At 41.3% G+C, this 20803-nt stretch overlaps 1 protein-coding gene and 1 pseudogene across 2 annotated transcripts in view; one reads left to right on the forward strand and one right to left on the reverse strand.

Moving 5' to 3' along the window:
• Positions 1-20803, reverse strand: part of NPY5R (neuropeptide Y receptor Y5) — a 172167-nt gene that overhangs the window by 105039 nt on the left and 46325 nt on the right. The gene's annotated exons all lie outside the window — the stretch shown is intronic.
• LOC100341982 (COP9 signalosome complex subunit 8 pseudogene) lies at positions 13458-14079 on the forward strand (annotated as a pseudogene).

A 20803-nucleotide genomic window follows, 5' to 3' on the forward strand; every position in this document is an offset into this window, starting at 1 on the left:
CAGCTCCAGGAACCCTGTGGGACCTTATATAAAGTGGTGTAGTACTTGCATGTAGCCTACACACATCTACCTGCACACTTCAGGTCATCTCTGGATGACTTGTAATACCCATACCACGTGAATGCTATGTAGATCGTTATTGCACTGTACAGTTCAGGAAATGAAAACAAGAAAGAAATCTGTACACATTCAGCACAGGTGCTTTTTGGAAATATTTTTGTTTCACCCTTGTTTAAGTCCACACACATTGAACTCGCAGGCACTGACAGCTGACTGCAGCATTATTTTGTCTTCCTCCACGGGGGTTATCAGTGATCAGGGGAAAGCTCCCCAGATTGAAAACAAACATAAAGAGGCATCAATTAATGTTTATTAATGTTAACTATGCCATTTGAGCTCATGAGATGCGTTGATTTTTAGAAACAATTCTTTGTAACACATACCCTGTGCCACCTTCCTTTCGATGATCAAGCTTCACTTGTGAGTGTAGGCAACGGTCTCATGCTGGCCATTTTGCTAGCTCTCAGATTTTTCTCTCTCTATCATGTTATTTTAAGGACATCGTTTATTCTTTGCCATTATTTCTATCAAGCAAAGGGATCACGGATACACACATACTAGGGCCATGTGGTGCACGTATAGCAGTGTTTACTAGGACAAAAGTTACAAGCAAAGTAGCAGCAGCAATGCAATCCTTTAAAGGCTGATTGCCCCACGGTATATTCTGTAAGCAGCATGGCTCAGTACAAGCAGAGAAGGTCCCGCCTGGGTCCGTGGGCTTGGCAGAAAGCTGGATATGCTGTGGAGAAACCCCTTATGTTTTACACATTTACGGGTTGCCTAGAAGAATCCCTGGAACATTTTGTTTCTCCTAGTCAGAAGACATACATCAAAGGAACAGCTGGAACAGTACCGGCCGTGAATGTACTAGAGGCCAAGGTCTGCACACCAAGGGCTCTGAGTAACCTTGCCCGCCAGCGATGCTCGCATCATCCAAAGCTTTGTCTACAGACTGCAGTAGAACCATCTCTCCACTACATTACCAAAAGGGGAATGGAAACATGTCTCAGGGCCATCCAGGTTTGTCTCTCATCACCTTCCTCCTGACCTTAACCATCTCCCCAAGCGCCTTTCCCTACCACCATTTGTGACTACATCTCTGAGCTGGTGGCTCTCTGCTCTCTGCTTCTTCTTTATTGTCTTGGAAATTTTGTCACAATCTTGGACTTCTTTCTTTTCCCCTCCATGCTGTCTTTTTTTTTCTTTTTACCATTCTTTATTTTTAACATACTTATTTAACAGTGTCTTATGTAATTGATCATCATAATTCAAAATACTTTGCATTTTGGACATGCCCTTGGTGCAACAGCACTACCACTCTTGTCACCCTGAAACAGAGTGAGTCCTGTGAGAAGGCTGACTTGACCACACGCTCCTACGCTTTAAGATTTTGGTGCCTCATTTTTTTCTGCACTCTTACCACTAAGGGATGACTAAGAGAGGTAGTTTAGGTGACAGCACTTTGTCACCTGAATTTGTGCTGTACAAATCAAGGGCATTGTTGACCCTGTTTGCTAGCAGTGGTGGAGAGCTCTGTGCAGAGGCCAGGCCTGACCCTTCACCTGATTTCACACAGACTGGAGAATGCTCCTTGGAGAAAAGTTGACAGTACAGTGTGACAAATGCCTTCTGCTATTAAATAACTCCAATGATAGTATTTTAACTAAGAACTGGAAATGCGCTTATTCATGTACATAGTGTTGAATAATGGCTGAACAATACTTAGTAATAGCTATTAAAGTTCTAGGATTCACAGCTTCATCCCTCTCTATTTCAAATCCGTGGAGCCTCCTTCTATATCTGTGTCTCTCAATGTCTTTGTCATTCTTAGTGTGGCATCATGGTGTGAACTACATTCTAGAGTGTTTGAGTTAAGGGCTTGCGGCCATGCGTAGTGATTTCAAGTTGGATGTCTTTGGACACAGACCTTCACCTGGCTGAATCTGTTTCCTTAGAGAATGCAGACCTTGTAGTTTTTATGTGAAGATGTGCACTCATTAAATCACAGCCACTAACAAAAGAATTAAAAGATGCCAATGTAGTGAATATAGATACAAGGGTACTTAAAAATACTGCTAGAAGTAACAGGTAAGCTTATTTTGTTGCAGAAACATTTGAAATCCATGAATAACTTTTTTGTAATACACATTTCCATGAACTTTTGAAGACCCCTATATACATGAATTTTAAAAAATACACATGAATTAAAAAAATAAGCTTATCTTTTAATTCCATTTTCCATGACCTTTTTGAAGTGCCTTCACATTATCTCATTAGATAAGGAGCCTGGAGGGTTGGATAACAGGTTGGTTAGGTTAGTGCCTTCTTAGTGTTATGAACACTCAGGCTTTTTTATATTTCTCTTCTGGTTGGTTTCTTTTTTCTTTTTACTTTTTTTTTTTTTTTTTTTTTTGACAGGCAGAGTGGACAGTGAGAGAGAGAGAGAGAGAGAGAAAGGTCTTCCTTTGCCGTTGGTTCACCCTCCAATGGCCGCCACGGCTGGTGCGCTGCGGCCAGCACACCGCGCCGATCCGAAGGCAGGAGCCAGGGGCTTCTCCTGGTCTCCCATGGGGTGCAGGGCCCAAGCACTTGGGCCATCCTCCACTGCACTCCCTGGCCACAGCAGAGAGCTGGCCTGGAAGAGGGGCAACCGGGAAAGAATCCGGCGCCCCGACCGGGACTAGAACCCGGTGTGTCAGCGCCGCTAGGTGGAGGATTAGCCTATTGAGCCGCGGCACCGGCCCTGGCTGGTTTCTATTCTTAGAGTTAAACCACCATGTTGGGTAAGAAGGCAGCAGGTAATGGTTCAAGTAGTATTTCCCTGCCACCCATGTGGGAGACCCAGATTGAATTCCTGGCTCTGGTTTCAGTCTGGCCCAACCTCAGCCATTGCAGGCATTTGGGCATTCAAAAGAGGGAAGTGCTTTTTTTCTCTCTTTCAAATAAATAAAAGAAAGAAATAAGCCATCACGCAGGTGGCTGCCACATTGCCAGGCATGATCTCCCTCACAGTTGCAACTAAGCAGGAATGCTGTTGGCTCTTAATGGAACTCTGTATATCTTGACCTTTTACAACGATTGTGTCAGAGAACCATGCCAAAGCCACCAGGGTACCTGAAAGTGTTACTGTCTGGCAGTGTGGGTCTCTATTTGAAGGAGAGTTGTGACAGCAGGTAAGTGACAGTGTGTACTAAATGGAAATCTAGCCAGCACTGCCACAACAGGCAGTGATACATAGCAGAGGTGAAGTAAGTTTTAGTTTCCAATTCCCCCATATCTGTTTTGTCCTCTTTCAATTGAAAAATCATTTCATTCTATTTTGTTTCTTCTTCATATCCCTATTCTTATTTTATTACTATTTATTTTTCTGCCCATAATGCATAGATAAAACATTCATTTTTGAAATAATGTTTTGTTTTGGGTTCTTTATATGTGTAACAAATGGAATGTTTTCTATCTCTACATAGGAAAAAGAAAGCAAGCCACCTGATTCTTGGTGTAAGCAATAAGCATAAGTACAGTAAATACCAGCAGAAAAATGGAAGAACTGAGGCACTGATGGCAAGCAGGACTTAAGTTTGAAAGGAGAGTGCCAGAAGTAAGGTCGATAGACTGCCATCCCAGCTATCCCATGCACTAGCTTTATGATTTTAGGCCAGCTCCCTCAACCTCAGTTTGTTCATCAATTCAGTAGGAATAATAAAAGCACATACCTTATGGAATTTTTGTAAAAATTAAATGGGAAAAATGCATGCAAGTCCTCAAAAGAACTACAACAGGAGCTAATCCCTTCATGTTGCCAGCTAGTAAAGTACCAAAAGAGTGAAGCACCTGGGTCAGGAATTCTGTGCCAAAGTAACTTTCAACTGGTTAGAATCAGGCCTTCTGATTGTCCATGTATAAGTATCTTTCACTGTAGAATTTACCTTTCGCTTTCATCCCTTACTGTTATCTGTCCATTCAACACAATGGAATCCCAAAGGGACAAATACCACTTGTTCTCCTTGATAGGTGACAACTAACTGAGCACCAAAAAGGAAACCTGTTAAAGTGAAATGAACACTATGAGAAACGGTGACTTGATCAGCCCTCACCCTGACTGTTGATGAGCAGCTTAATATGTTATCCCTCTTAGTATTTTTTTTTGTTCTACTTAATACCTTTGGTTGAATACTGTAATCAATACACAATTGTCCTTAAGTGCTGAAACTTAACTGCAAAGTGATCGCTGTTAAATATAAGAGTGGGAATAAGAGAGGGAAGAGATGTGCAATTCGGGACATGCTCAAGCTGATTTACCTCAAACGGTAGACTTAGAAACATACCAGGGGATTCGAATTCAATCCCATCGAGGTGGCATGTACCAATGCCATCTCACTAGTCCCAGTGATCAATTTCTGTTCACAATTGATCGTAATGATAGGACTAAGAACCAAAGGGATCACATAAACAAGAATAGTGTCTGCAAATACTAGCTGATAGAATCAAAAAGGGAGAGAATGATCCAATATGGGAAGTGAGATACACAGCAGACCCATAAAATGGCAAATGTCCTAAACAGCACTCTGGCCTCATAATCAGCCCTTAAGGCATGCGGATCTGGCTGAAATGCCCATGAGAGTATTTCAGGCATGGAGAGCCAAGACATTCTGGGGGAAAAAAAAAACCTAAATGAAAGATCTCCGTGAGTGAGATCCCAGTGGAAAGAACAGGGCCATCAAAGAAGGAGGTACCTTTCTCTGAAGGGAGGAGAGAACTTCCACTTTGACCATGGCCTTGTCTAAATAGGATCAGAGTCAGTGAACTCAGGGGGCTTCCATAGCCTTGGCAGCTCATGACAAGAGCCTAGGGTGATTACTGATGCCATAAACAAGAGTGTCGGCCGGCGCCGCGGCTCACTAGGCTAATCCTCTGCCTAGCGGCACCGGCACACCGGGTTCTAGTCCCGGTTGGGGTGCCGGATTCTGTCCCGGTTGCCCCTCTTCCAGGCCAGCTCTCTGCTGTGGCCAGGGAGTGCAGTGGAGGATGGCCCAGGTGCTTGGGCCCTGCACCCCATGGGAGACCAGGAAAAGCACCTGGCTCCTGGCTCCTGCCATCGGATCAGCGCGATGCGCCGGCCGCAATGCGCCGGCCGCGGCGGCCATTGGAGGGTGAACCAACGGCAAAGGAAGACCTTTCTCTCTGTCTCTCTCTCTCTCACTGTCCACTCTGCCTGTCAAAAAAAAAAAAAAAAAAAAAGAGTGTCAATTTGTTAAGTCAACAACAGGAGTCACTGTGCACTTACTCCTCATGTAGGATCTTTGTCCTTATTGTGCTGTACATTGAGATTTAATGCTATAACTAGTACTCAAACAGTATTTTTCACTTTATGTTTCTGTGTGGGAGCAAACTGTTGAAATCTTTACTTAATGTATGCTAAACTGATCTTCTGTATATAAAGAGAATCGAAAATGAATCTTGATGTGAATGGAAAGGGAGAGGGAGTGGATAAGGGGAGGGTTGCGGGTTGGAGGGACGTTATGGGGGGGAAGCCATTGTAATCCATATTCTGTACTTTGGAAATTTATATTCATTAAATAAAAGTTAAAAAAAAAAAGAAATTCTATGAGAAAGAGCCTCAAATCTCTAAGTCTAACTCTCCACTGTCTTGTGATGTCTCTATTCACATTTCCAGCCTCCTGCTACACATCTACTCTGGAACATCAGTATCTTATAATACAACTGGTTCACTGTTCATTTGGGCATAGCAAATAACTAGGTTATATACGGGATTCTCAGGGTCACCAAACCAAAGAGAGGAGCTAGGTAGGGCGCAAGGAAACAGCTTCTGAGATCTTGCACTAACAGTTCGCATGCAATTTTATGTCAAGAACTAACATAATCATCCCCTCCCCCACTTCAAACTGCTTCTATTCCTGTCCGACTTATTAACAATGGCTCTATGAGAACAGATACATCACACATAATTTTGTGGCTGCCGTGCTCAAAGCACTCTAGTTTGTGATTCCCCGAAGAAAACAACTGTTTTGTGTGACACCAACCTGCCTTTTCAGCCAGTTCCCACCATTTCACCTTCTGCACTTCCCAATTTGTCCATGCAGGGGAGGATTTCTTGTTCCTATACCCATATCAACTCGGTCAGTGGAGGCTGTGTCAATCAGACTGACCACACAAGTAAATGCATCCATATGAATGGGAGCATCCGGTCGTGAGAAACTCCAAAGAGTGGTTAGAATTTGATTTGGGGTCTATATACTCAAATTAGTAAGGTAAAGGAAGAGTGAGAGGGGAATTTATGGAGAAAGAGAAGACTTTGGAAAGATACATGGGCCCTCAGGAGAACAGATAGGACGTCTTGTGACAGTGTCTGGATGCCAGGCCAACTTCTCTTATCTGGGAGGAGATTAGAGTTGCCCCAGGGGAGAGTATTGACTGCAAATGGGTTCTTATGGGAGCCTCTGCTTTCAGGCAGATAAGGGATTGCGGGCACTCAAATGCCATGGGTTCAAAATGATTCTTATGCCAAAGTGGCGTATTCGAGGTGGCAGATCCTGATCTCTTTCATATGTCTCCCCTTTCCTTAATGTTATTTCATTACTCCTCAAGTTAAGTCCTCCAGACCTGCAAAGTCCTATACTCTTTCAAAATCTGACTTGCTTGCTCTTCCCCGTCAATCTCATGTAACTGTTTTTTTTTCTCCTGGCACCTCCTTTAGAAGTGTTTAGCTTGGAACATCCGGCTAATGTCAGAGTTAGTTACTTGTTTCACTTCCCCCAGTAGTCCCTAAACTTCTAAAGGCAGCAGTCATATTTTGTTCACATAATCTAGAACTCATAGTATTTAAAAGAATTTAGTGTTTATTGATAACTTAAAATGATGCTTTTGATTAGATTCATTCTTCAAATGTTTACAGTGTCCAACTTTCCATGCCATTTTCATCATGCATTTGATTCAACTGGATATCTGGGATGTTTTAAAATCCTGAAAGCTTTATTGAGATATTTTCCCTTTCAAGACTTTATTATTTATGTATTTTTGCTCAATTAAAATGTAATCACTTTTGAAATTTATAAGAGAAAAACAGCATTATCTATTCTCATTTTGCAGATAATATTTTTGTAGTACATTTTGAGCTCTTTGAATTAAGATCTGTAGGAATGCTAAGTATTATTATTTCATAACATTAGCATTTTGGCTGGAAACCTCTCCCTCTAGGCACATATGGGATTTTATTTTTATGCATAAATTTGCATAACTGCTTCACTATCTTTCACAGACTAAAGTCTTCAGACATTAACTTGACAAATATCATGATCAAGTCATCAGTTTCAGTCTGGTTCAGTGGGTTTGAAACTTCTTAATGGAGATATTTCCATATGTATTCAGCCTTCAGTTGTGTTTATCTCTCTCATCTCCAGAGGCATTTAATTAGCAGTGACTGTAGACAGACTTAATGAACAGTTTTGTTTACAATAATAATTTATTTGATTTTATTTGGTATATTTAAAGAAATATTTGGTTACGTATCTGAAAGGCAGAGCGACAGGGGTAGGGGAGAGACCTTTCATCCACTGATTTATTTATTTTTAAAGATTTATTTTATTTATTTGAAAGATAAGTTACAGAAAGAGGTAGAGACAGAGAGAGAAGACAGAGAGAGAACCATCTACTGGTTCACTCCCCAGATGGCCACAACAGCTGGAGCTGAGCCGATCCCAAGTCAGGAGCCAGGAGCTTCTTCTGAGTCTTCCATGTGCATGCAGGGGCCCAAGTACTTGGGCCATCTTTCACTGCTTTCCCAGGCCACAGCAGAGAGCTGGATCGTAAGAGGAGCAGCCGAGACTAGAACCGGTGCCCATACGGGATGCCGGCGCCTTAGGCAAGGGGTTTAACCTGCTGAGCCACTGTACTGGCCCCTCATCCACTAGTTTACTCCTTAAATGGCTACAATAGACAGGTCTGAGCTTAGCTGATGTCAGCAGCCAGGAATTCCATCCTGGTGTCCCAGATGGGTGGCAGGGACTCAAATACTTGAGCCATCATCCACTGACTCCCAGAATGCACTGGAATCTGGAGTGGAGGGAGAGGAGCAGGGCCTTCAGCTGGTACCTCAATATAGGATGCCACCTTCTGCATTGCAAGAGGCTGCTGAACACACTGCAACACAATCCCGCCTTCATTTGGTACCTTCAAATAACTCTAGGGCAGCATAAAATATTCAGGACCAAGTTTTTTCAGGAAGCAATCACTCATTTTACACAGGAGATCATTTGTACATGCAAGTGGGTGACTGTGCTATGGTATTTCATAGCTTATTGGTGTTCTTAAATCTTGTAACCTACGTGTCCTAGCTTCATCAGCCTACACATGAAACAGCCAGACACCCACACAAACCCTCTAATCCCTAAGCACTCAGCTGCCTGCCTGCACATTTCCCATCCTCATCTCCACCTGAATACCCAGAAGACTGCTTGCTGGTCTTTGCACAATGTGCTGGGCTAGGCATGCCTGCCAGAGGGGCCTCCTCCATTGAATGTCCATTTGGGTCTACAAGTTGGTTGACATGCCTACGTATGGCAGAGTCAAAGGAAACAGCTCTCACAACTCCTGCACAGTCCTCTTCTGCACAATGCACAAAGATGCAGTAGAACTACTACCTGGAGCTGCGCTGTACAATTAGCTTTCGCTCTTCTGCCTTAATTTAACTCCAGAGCCTCCTGTAAAGACTGGACAAATGTGCTACATGCTGTCATATCTCACAGTAACTCCAATATCAGGAACCCATCATCTCCCATGCACACAACCACTGCTGGGATCCCCTTCAAAACTTGTGTTGCTTTGCATGCTAGTTATGGACAAAATCCAGATCTTGCCCCCACCCACCCACAATACTTTCAAATCTCTGTCAGTGAATGCAAATGAATACTGACAACTTCACTAGCTAGGAACACTTCATTTCCAGATAGTCCATTATTTTAGACTTTAATCCTGGTAAATTTTTGTAATTAAAACTGGCATTAGAAGAATGACAACCGAAATATAGAAAATAGGGGCCAATGCTATGGCGAGGTGGGCTAAGCCTCCACCCACAGTGCCTGCATCCCATATGGGCACCAGTTTGTGGCCCAGTTGCTCCTCTTCTGATCCAACTCTCTGTTTATGGCCTGGGAAAGCAGTGAAAGGTGGCCCACGTGCTTGGTTCCTTGCACTCACATGGGAGACCTGGAAGAAGTTCCTGGCTCCTGATCATCTCAGCTCTGGCCATTATAACCATCTGGGGAGTGAACCAGTGGATGGAAGACCTATCTCTCTGTCTCTTGCTCTCTCTGTCCATAACTCTACCTCTCAGGTAGAGTTAAATCTTTAAGCAAAAAGAAACATAGAAAATAAAAACATCTTGATGTAAAAACTTCTGAAACTGCATCTGTTGCTCTAACATTCCCAAACAGAGCTAGACTGCTGAGTTTCATATCAGTACCCCTCAGCTTCCTACCTGTGTGTGGGTTGGATCTATTCATTGTAAGTTTTGGAACAAGATAAGTCTCACTTCTGTTCAAGGCTGTGCATGAGGTCAAGTAGACAAGAAAGTGAAATAAAAGAAATTTAAATTGAAAGGTAAGAGGCAAAATTATCTTTCTTTGCAGATGATATTAAATTCATATAGAAAATCCTGAAGGATTCACTAAAAAAAAAAAACCCTGAAACTAATATGTGTCCAACAATGTTACATGATATAAGATTAATGTATAAAAACAATTGCATTTCTATACTCTGACAATTAACAATACAAAAATAAAATCAATGAAACAATTCCATTTATAATATCAACAAAGAATGATTAGGAATAAATACGACAAAATAAATGCAAGACATACACATTGAAACTTATAAAATAGTGTCAAAGTGATCACATAAATAAGACCAAGTGTCTGGTAATAACAGTAGATAGAATTAAAAAGGAGAGAATGATCCAACATGGGAAGCAGGCCACACAGCAGACTCCTAGAATGACAAATACCCTAAATAGCACTCTGACCTCAGAATCAGCCCTTAAGACATTCGGATCTGGGTGAAAAGCTCATGAGAGCATTTCAGGCATAGAAAGCCAAGACACTGTGGCAAAAAAAAATGACCTACTTGAAGGATCTCTGTGAGTGAGATCCCAGAGGAAAGAAGGGGCAATCAAAGAAGAAGGTTCCTTTCTCGGAAGGGAGGAGAGAACTTCCACTTTGGTTGTAGACCTGTCTAAATACTGATGGAGTTTGTGGACTCAAAAGGCTTGTACAGCCTTGGCAGCTCATGACAAGAGCCTCAGGTGATTACTGACATCATAAATAAGATTTTCAATTGTTAAATCAAAAACAGCAGTTATTGTGCACTTACTCCCCATGCAGGACCTCTGTTCTTAATGACCTGTACTATGAGAATTAATGGTAAAACTAGTCTTCAAACAGTACTTTATACTTTGTGTGTCTGTGTGGGTGCAAACTGTTGAAATGTTTACTTAGTACAGAGTTGATCTTCTGTATATAAAGATAATTATAAATAAATCTTAATGAAGAATGGTACAGGAGAAGGAGTAGGAGGTGGGATGGGAGTTGGGGTGGGAGGGTGGGTACAGAGAGAAGAACTGCTATACTCAAAAAGCTGTACGTATGAAATTTGTATTTATTAAATATAAGCTTTATTTAAAAAAAGAAACTTATAAAATACTGTTGAAAGAAATTAAAGAAGACTTACATAAATAGAAAGGCATTCCATGATCATGGAGCAGAAGAGTTAACATTATTAAGATGACCATACTCCTCAAACTGACAGATTCAATGTAATCCCTATGAAAAATCTCTGTTGCTCTTCTGTAGATACTGAAAAACTGACCCTAAAATACATACAGGGGCCAGCGCTGTGGCTCAGTGGGTTAAGCTGTCACCTTTGACATCATCATCCCATATGGGACAGAGGTTTGAGTTCTGGCTGCTCTACTTCCGATACAGCTTCTTCCTAATGTGCCTGGGAAGGCAGCAGAGAATGACCCAAGTAGTAGGTCCTTGTCACCCGCATGGAAGACCTGGATGGCGTTCCATGTTCAGGGCTTCCACCTGACCCAGCCCTAGACTTTGTGGTCATTTGCGGAGTGAACCAGTGGATGGACTATCTCTTTCTCTCTCTGTCTCTCCTCTGTGTGTCACTCTGCCTTTCAAATAAATAGGCAAATCTTAAAAAGAAGGAGGAGAAAAAAAATGAACATAACAAGCCCAGAGTGAAAAACAACAACAAAAAACCTTGAAATAAAACAAAGTTGGAAGATTTGCACTTCTAGATTTCAAAAATTAATACAAAAAGACAGTAAGCAAGATGTACGATATTGGTATAAGGTTAAACCTATAGATTAATAGAATAGCAGTAAGTATATAGGAATAATCTCTAAAATTTACAGGCCAATTAGTTTTTTTCAAGGCTGAAAATACAATTCGATGAGGAAAAGAATAATTTTTTCAACAGGTTGTACTGGGCTAACTGAATAACAACTGACTGCCCTATCACATCATATCCAAATATCAACTCAAAATGGATCACAGGTCTAAATGTAAGAGATAAAGCTAGCAAACTCTCAGAACAAAGCATATCAGTTACTCTTCATTATCTTGTATTAGGCAATGGTTTCTTAAATATAGTGTCAAAAGTAAAAATTATAAAAAAAGATAAATTAAACTGTATCAAGATCAAAAATTGTTCAAAAGATATCATTAAGAATGTGAGAAGACAGTATGGAATTAGGGAAAATATCTACAAATCATATATCTGATAGAGAGCTTTGTATCCATAATATAGAAAGAATTTGTACAACTCAACAATAAATAGACAAATAACCCAAGTAAAAAAATGGCAAAGGGATTCAACAGGAATTTCTTTTAGATTTTTAAGTTTTATTTCTTTATTTATTTGAAAGATATACTGACAAAGAGAAGGGTGGACACACACACACACACACACACACACACACAGATCCTCCATTTTCTGGTTCTCTCCCCAAATGCCTGCAATAGCCAGGGCTGTTCCAGGCCAAAGACAAGAGCCAGGAACTCCATCTGGGTCTCCCATATCAGTGGCAGGAACCCAAGTACTTGAGTCATCATCTACTGCTTCCCAGCGTAAGCATTAGCACGAAACTGGATTAGAACCAGAGGTGGGACCTGATCCCAGATATGCCTTGCAGGTGTCCCAAGCAGTGTCTTAACCTGCTGTACCATGAAACCTGACCCTGAATACATATTTCTGCAAAAAGGAAGGAAGGGTTCTAGTCCCGGTCGGGGCGCCAGATTCTGTCTTGGTTGCCCCTCTTCCAGGCCAGCTCTCTGCTGTGGCCCGGGAATGCAGTGGAGGATGGCCCAAGTGCTTGGGCCCTGCACCCCATGGGAGACCAGGAGAAGCCCCTGGCTCCTGGCTTCGGATCAGCACGGTGCGCCGGCCGCAGCGCGCCAGTCGCAGCAGCCATGGGGGGGTGAACCAATGGAAAAAGAAGACCTTTCTCTCTGACTCTCTCTTTCACTGTCCACTCTGCCTGTCAAAAAAATAAATCAATAAAAAATAAAACAAGGATGGAAGGAAGGAAGGAAGGGAGGGAGGGTGGGAAGGAGGGAGGGAGGAGGGGAAAGAAAGAAATTATATATATATACATGAATTCCTAATAAACAAATAAAAAGATACTCAGTTAATCATTAAGGGAATACAAATCAAAACAGCAACGAAACACCACTTCATTACCAGTACTGATGGATAAATTAAAAAGATAATAACAAGCACTGAGACAAGGATGAGGAAAAATGAAACCCTCATGCATTGCTGGTGGGAGCCACTTTGGAAAATAGTTTACAGACTTCTCAAAATGCTAAATATATAGTTATCATAAGATCTAGTAACACCCACTCCTAGATATGTGCCAAAAGAATGGAAATATATGCCCACCCGAAAACTTACATGTAATGTTCACAGCAGATCATGCATAAGAACCAAAAGGTGGAAACAACCCACATGTCCATCAGCTGACAAATGGGTAGACCAAATAAGATATATGTATGCATTTGATTATTATCTGTCAATAAAAAGAACCAGTTGATGACAAAAGGTAGTGAAATAATGATACATGCCACAGCATGGGAGAACTTTCAAAACACTATGCTAAGTGAAAGAGGCAAATCACAAAAGGCCACAAATTACATGGTTCAGTTTCTATGAAATATCAGAAGAGGCAAACACAGGGACAGAGAGTAGCTTCATGGTTCCCAGGTCTGCGAGAAGGAAACAATGAATGGCTGCTTATGTGTGAAGAAAGGATTGGCTGATGACGAGCGGGGCTTGGCTGTCTGCAAGGTGTGGCAGTGAGATGGACCAGGAAGATGCCAGTGGCAGTGAGAGCATGAAGTGCTTTCAACTTCAAAAAGTTACTGAGTCAGTGCAAGAACCAGGAGCTCGGGCTCCTGGAAGAACTGCCGCACCCCCAGTGTATGGACAGGTTCCAGCTTTAGATTTGCTCCAGGAGGACACGAGTAATGGAAGATATCTTTGGAAAAGAATACCACCTGCTAGAAAATCTGCAAATTCTGAACTCAGGGGAATTTGGTCAGTAGGAGAAAGAATCTGGCAGAGGAATTTCCCCGGGATCTACAAACCATCAGCGCTCACCAGTGGACCAGGATGGTCCAAGCCAATCACGGAAGCACTGGGGGATGCAAGCAGAGCCTTGGCTCTGGTCTCTCAGGCATGCACCTCACCGATCGCTGAGGACGCTGCAGCCTTTGTTGACCTTCTGTGCAAGAGGCTGTGAAAAGTGTCTTGGAGCAAGGCTGGCAAGCCGACTCCGCCAGGAGGATGGTGCTGCCCAGGAAGCCAGGTGCAGGGGCCCTAGATGGTCCCTTTAATGGATTTATTTCCTTATCAGAAGCTGCCCTGGCGCCTCTGATCCCTAACAAGCAGCAGCTAGCCAGACTCACTGATGATGTGGCTTTCCTGGAAAACTGATTGATCACTGAGTTCAAGATCCACGTTTAGAATCCTATAAACCTACACACAGAGAGACATTAAACTTTTTATTTTCAATTTATTGGCTAGATTAAGCACCTCAGCATTCCTTACTGAGTATGTAATAAAATATATGTATAATATAAAGTGTATTACATATACCTGTCCCTCAAACATGGGGAATAGTCATTGAAACAATTCTCATTTTGTAATATTTAGCAATTTGGATAGAGCCTGTCAGTATTATGCAGTTTCTATTTCCTAGTGACTCAACACAAGCTTTTTGCTTCATTGAGAACAGTGGCTGTCAGCGGTCTTTTCCCTGGCCCAGCACACAGCACACTCCCAACTGTATCCCTGGCTGACAGTCATAGGACGGGTTGGGTTTCAGCAGGACTGTCCCCACAGGCATCCCTGGACTGCTTGAGATTGTGACTCATCCTCTTTGGAGAATATGCTCTCTTTTCTCCCTGCCTCCTGAGAATCACTAATGTGGAACACAGAAAAACAGCCAAGGAACAATAAATCGTCTCCTTAGTCAACCCACTTGATAACATCACATTTTTTCCCAATAGCATGAGTATATCCCTTGCTGGCAGTGGAGAGCTTGCCAGGAAAATGTGATGTAAGATGTTCATGGGAAGCACAAAGTTGCCAGACCTCCTTTAGAAGAAGGGAAAAGTATAGAATGCTCCGTGAGGAATGACGCTCCTAAGAGGAGCCATGTACTCTGGACAGCTGTCCTGCAACCTCGTGGCTCATCCCTTTGTTCAAGTTCTGCTGCTTGGAGAATCTCTGAGCATGACTTTCATTCTCTGTGGGATAGCCCTCCAAATATTTGAAGCTATTTACTATATCTTCAGGTTGAAACATCCCTTAGTTACATTATTCTGCATTTGTTCAGCAAATATTTAACTGAATTCTTTTTTTTAAAAAAAAAAGAAAATATTGGCTGATGAAATAATGGCTGATTAAATTGTTCTGAAATTAAATAGTGGTGATGGTGACTGCACAATTTTAATATTGCATAAAATGTTGAAAAGATGAATTTTAGGGTATATCAGTTCTATTTCAATAAAGCTGTTTATTTTTAAAGATTTTAATCTATTTATTTGAGAGGCAGAGTTATAGACAGAGAGAGGGAGAGGCAGAGAGAGAGGTCTTCAATCCACTGGCTCACTCCCCAAATGGCCACCACAGCCGGAGCTGAGCCAGTCCAAAGCCAGGAGCTTCCTTTGGGTCTCCCACATGGGTGCAGGGGCCCAAACACTTGAGCCATCCTCCACTGCTTTCCCAGGCCATAAGCAGGGAGCTGGATCAGAAGAGGAGCGGCTGGGACAGGAACCCATGCCATATGGGATGCCGGCACCTCAGGCAGGGGATTAACCCACTCTGCCACAGCACCGGCCCAAAATCTGTTATTTTTAAAAAGTGAGTTATAAAGTATGGAGTACACTTGAAGAGGAGAGGAAACTTTTACATCTACATAAAAAACTTTTTTTTTTTTTGGTGAGTGCTGCATGCTTTTCATCTTTTAGACTACCATGCAATTACCCATTGTAAATCAGTCTGATCACTGTTTGCCCATACAGTTATGTCTAACTCATTTTTAAATAGATTAATTCATTTTCTTAATTCTTCTGTATCAAAATCAGTGATGCCTATAAAAACTGTCAACCTATGACCAAATACATGTGTAAAGAGACTGAAATCTCTTAACTTTATCAAAAAGTACAACACATTTCTATTAATTATGGGAGCCCTAATTATGTTGAACTTAAGTGTAAATAAAATTATGTAGTTTCTTATGTAAATCAAGAATATGGTCACTTTAAATATCCAAATAAAAAGATTTCCTCTCCCAAGAACACAGGAAAATAACACATCAGTAGCAGCAGCAAAACCACTAGAAATTGTTCTGCCTCCACCTCATTTTGGTCACTTTCTTCCAATGAAAATGATTTAACTAAACTCTTTTTTTTAAATGTCAAAGAATGGACTCCTAGATGTCTCTAAACTTGAAACACAGTCACGGACAGTTTGTTTCAAACATCCCGAAATTCTGCAAGGCTATCCAGTAATGACCCATTTCTTTTTCAGCCACCTGGGAACTGTGGGTGGTGTGGGTTGTCCAACTATCTCCTGACTATGTCCTTGGAAAGGCGTAGCAGGTGTCATGCCAATGTTCCTTTGGAATTCTCTTAATGCCAGATCGATCATGTTTGAATCCTTGTCAGTCTCATCCATCAATGCTGATTAATTCAGCCCATCATCACTAAATAACAGAGTGACATGTAGTGGTAGAGCTCCTGCAGTGTTCACACACTGTGGCCAGGAGGCAGAAGGCTCTGTTCTTCCTTCTTTCCCTTCAGTGTCGCACAGTGTATGTATACAGTCAAGTCATAGGCAACAAACCAGTTATACTTATCCCTCTCCGCTAAAAATGTTCTGGATGAATCAGATGAAATATTTCAATAGCAATGTTTTTTAGCTGCAAAATTATATAACTGAGATACAGGACTCAAAATCCAGTCTCTTTCCTTAATAAAAAGAAAAAAATCTCTTCCTGGTTAATTGCTAGTCTACATATCCCACAATGATTAATTTAACTGCTTTTTATTTAAAAGTTTTTATTTATTTATTTGAGAAGTAGGGGAGGGGGCATGCTCCCATTCTCTGGTTCACTCCCCAGATGCCTACAAAGGCTATGTACTTGGCTGGGGCTAAGGCTGGGAGCCAGAAATGAAGTCCACATCTCTGGTGGGTGGGAGAAACCCAAGAACTTGATCCATCAGTGCCGCCTCCCAGAATCTGAAATCAGGAAACTGGGATCAGGAGCTAGATCTGGGAATCCAACCCAGCCACTCCGATGTAGGATGTGGACATCTTAACCACCAGGCTAAATGCTTGCTCCTAAATAGCTACATCTTAAATGTCACAGATTCACTCAGAGGACTTTGAATTATGACTGTAATCTTAAAAAGCTAAACAAAATGGAATAGTAAATCCAACCAATTCACCAGGATTTTAAAATTCATTGCTATCTTTTAGTATTTATATAATCCTAGAATAAGAGTAATTAATTGAAATATATGCTTAGCTTAACTTTGAGTGAGAATAAAGTAGATCAGTGAAGGAAATACATTTTGCTTTTCTTCTCATTTAGATTTATTAAAATTTCAGATGTGAATTTATTTTCAAATTTTGTAGTTGACTGATTTTTCTGGCAAATCTTAAAAGAGTGTGACTCCAAATATAAAATAATAGAAAAATAACAGAGAAGGCTGTTCATTGCTGCACCAAATCCCACCATAGGAACAGATACTGACAATGTTTACTTGTTGAATTGGATTCAACGATCATTTGTCAAGTGCCTATTGTGTCATAAACTATGCTTGGTCACTCTGAGTATTAACTGTGCGACACGTTAACACTATTGGTTAACATTTGGTGCTTCTGTGTGGCAGGCTGTCGCTGGTGCAGTTCCCATTTTACAGATAATGCAAATGAGACAGACTGGCTAAGTCACTTGTTCAGGGCCACACTCCCAGAAATGCAGCACTGGGTTTCTGATAGGGGCCACCTGGCTCTGCAGTCCTCATGCTTCACAATGAAGCTCCTCTGGCCTTAAACTAAGCCTGCTGCATCTTCTCCTCTCTCGCTCTCTCCAATGGCAGCAATATATGGCACTTTGGTTTTACAACTTCCCTCCCTTTCTTTACAGTTTCACGTTTTCCTTTCTATGCTTCCTCTCAACCTTTGTTGTCAACTGAAGCATCTTTATTTTATGCTGATGGAGCGACATGTGATTCGGATCCTGGATGGTGCCTTCATTACTTGATCCTGTTTCTTCGTTGTTCAGGTGGACCTTGAAGCCCATGAATGGTAAGGGGCTCCTGCACTCCACAGGTTTGTGCACTGAGTCGGCAATGATTTGATCAGTGTGAGCAACCAGTGACAGATATCCATCTTGCCTGTTCACTCTGATGGCTTCTAGCCTTGGTGTATCTAGCATTTCACATCATCTAGGAATTGTTTCAGTCAGTGTTCTTTAGTGATGTCTCTAGAACACCTTTTAATTTCCCAAGGGCTGTGATCGTATGTGTCACACATCTCAGGCAAAATCAGGCTTCTTTTCTAAAATAAAAAAGCAAGAGATACCATGATCCCAAAGGCATACATGCTGCAACAACAAAAGAAGACATTCAGGGATTTGGTGGAAACTTAGCTGCATCGAGAAGTAGGCGATGTTTTATACTATGAATCTTGTGTATTTTTAATCAGTGAGAGCACTTGTGGTTTCTGTTTCCATTTGAGAAAGTAACACAGTAATAGTTATTAAATTAAGAATCAAATTATGGAAAAAGGTATTTAATACTGCCATCAATTCATAAGCAGTATTTATCTGTTCCCCTCCTTGTTTTTTATTCACTCCTCTTTCTGTTGGAAATGAACATGGGTGTCATTATTAGAATATAGTATGTGGTTAGCATTAAGATCATACATTTTTATGGCAGGAGATAAAGTGTCTGTACATCTTAACCCCATGGTAACCTGGGCACACACGAGGAAGTGGGATTCACAGATCTTCAGAGACCCGTATTAGGTGCACCTGCTGGGAGGGAGCAGAGCTAGCTATGGAATACCTTCTCCCAGAGTCTTAAACTGGTGAATTTTCTCTTACCTTGATCTCTCTCTAAGTTTATTAGAGACATAGACATCGTAAGTAAAGTGATCTCTACACTTCCTTCTTCTCAGTGCAGTGGTTCTAAAACTTGAGTAGCATTACTTGGGTTTTTTGTTTCAATAGGTCAGGATTGGGGGCCATGGAATCTGCATTGTGATGGTCATATCTGTAGATTTTATCTGTCAATTCAAAGACTAAAAATTTAAAAGTACCTCCTGCGTGTTAATTCCACCTCATTTTTATATTTTATATAGGCAAATTATAGGAATCATTACATGAAGAACATAATGACCACAATTTGAAGTCTTGAGTAAATTAAAGGGCAGCTGCAGAACTAAAGAGGAGTAATTTAAGTGGATATAAGTGGCTCTCCACAAACTGTGTTTGCTGTTCTTAAGGCAACTGAGGTTTTTTTTTTTTTCTTTTCTTTTTTAACATTCAAAACTAGGCTGGGTAATTTGAAAGCAGTTTTCTTCATAACATTTTCCATCCTTCCTCAAACCCCAACATTTGGGAGAAATGTCTGTTTCATGTTATTTTTGACACGTCTAATCTTTGTCCCTGAAGGAAATAGGCAGGGAAAAAATAAAAATGGACATTTTCAAAATCCAATAATCAAATTACATTTAATTGCCATCCTAGGCATAGGTAAACCATTTTCAGAATTCTTCCTAAGCCATTCATTTTCTCAATATTTGTTTCAAATTCTCCTCTGTTGGAAGACTTATTTCAAGCTGTAATTAATAATTTAGGGATGTTGCTAGTTTACTTCTAAAGAATGGTCATATTTGAAAATTAGCTATTACACTTATACCCCACCCTGTTACATCCAGATGCAGATTTGGAGTTTTGCTAAACTCTTTTAACTACTTCTTTGTAAATCTTTAGTTAAATTATAAAACTTGAAATTGAGAGTATGGTTACAGGGTGCACATGAGGTGCAGGGGATAATTGTAGCTTGGGATATCCACATCCTATATAAGAGTGCCTGGTTCAAATCCTGACTCCTCGACATTTTTTAAAAAAAGATTTTTATTTATTATTTAAATGAGAGGTAGAGTTACAGACAATGAAAGGGAGAGACAGAGAGAAAGGTCTTCCATCTGCTGGTTCACTCCCCAAATGGCCACAATGGCTGCAGCTGGGCCGAGCCAAAGCTAGGAGCTTCTTCGGGGTCTCCCAGGTGGGTGCGGGGTCCCAAGAACTTGAGCCTTCTTCCACTACTTTCCTAGGCCATAAGCAGAGAGCTGGATTGGTAGAGGAGAAGCCAGGACTAGAACCCAGTACCCACATGAAATGTTGGCGCCTTAGGCAGAGGATAAATCTACTGCACCATAGTGCCAGCCCCTCCACTTCTTTTATTTAAAAAAATATTTATTTATTTAAAAGGCAGAGTTACAGAGAGAAAAAGTTACAGAGAGATAGAGAGAGAGAGAGAGAGAGAGAGAGAGATCTTCTATCAGCTAATTCATACCCCAAATGACCACAATGGCTGCGTTTGGGCCAGGCTAAAGCCAGGAGCCTGGAACTCCCTCCAAGTCTCCCAGGTTGAGTGGCAGGGGCCCAAGCCCTTGGGCCATCTTCTGCTGCTTTCCAGGCACATCAGCAGGGAGCTGGTACTCAAACTAGCACTCATACAGGATGCCAGTGTCACAGGCAGTGACGTAAACTGCTGTACCACAATGTTGGCCCCATCATACACTTCTGATCCAGATTCTTCCACTTATTTATTTTCCCATTTAAGGCAAATTAATCAAACTTTCATTTTATTTATCTGTAAAACAGGATTTAAAAAAAAGAACTAAGCTCCTAGAGTTAGTTTGAGAATTGAATGAGGTAAGTAAAGCACTTCAGATGATACTGAAGTCTTCCCAAGTGTTCAGCTGGACTTGGCTAGTAGTAAATAAAGAAAAGATTACGAACTATGAAATATTTTCCATGGCTATAAGTACATTATAGTGGCAATCTATTAAAAACAACTATTAGATGCTAACGAGGCATCTAGAGAAGATGAGATGAAAATGTGATAGTGTGTAG

Source organism: Oryctolagus cuniculus, chromosome 8 (assembly GCF_964237555.1).
Source record: "Oryctolagus cuniculus chromosome 8, mOryCun1.1, whole genome shotgun sequence".
Classification (NCBI taxonomy): Eukaryota; Metazoa; Chordata; class Mammalia; order Lagomorpha; family Leporidae; genus Oryctolagus; species Oryctolagus cuniculus.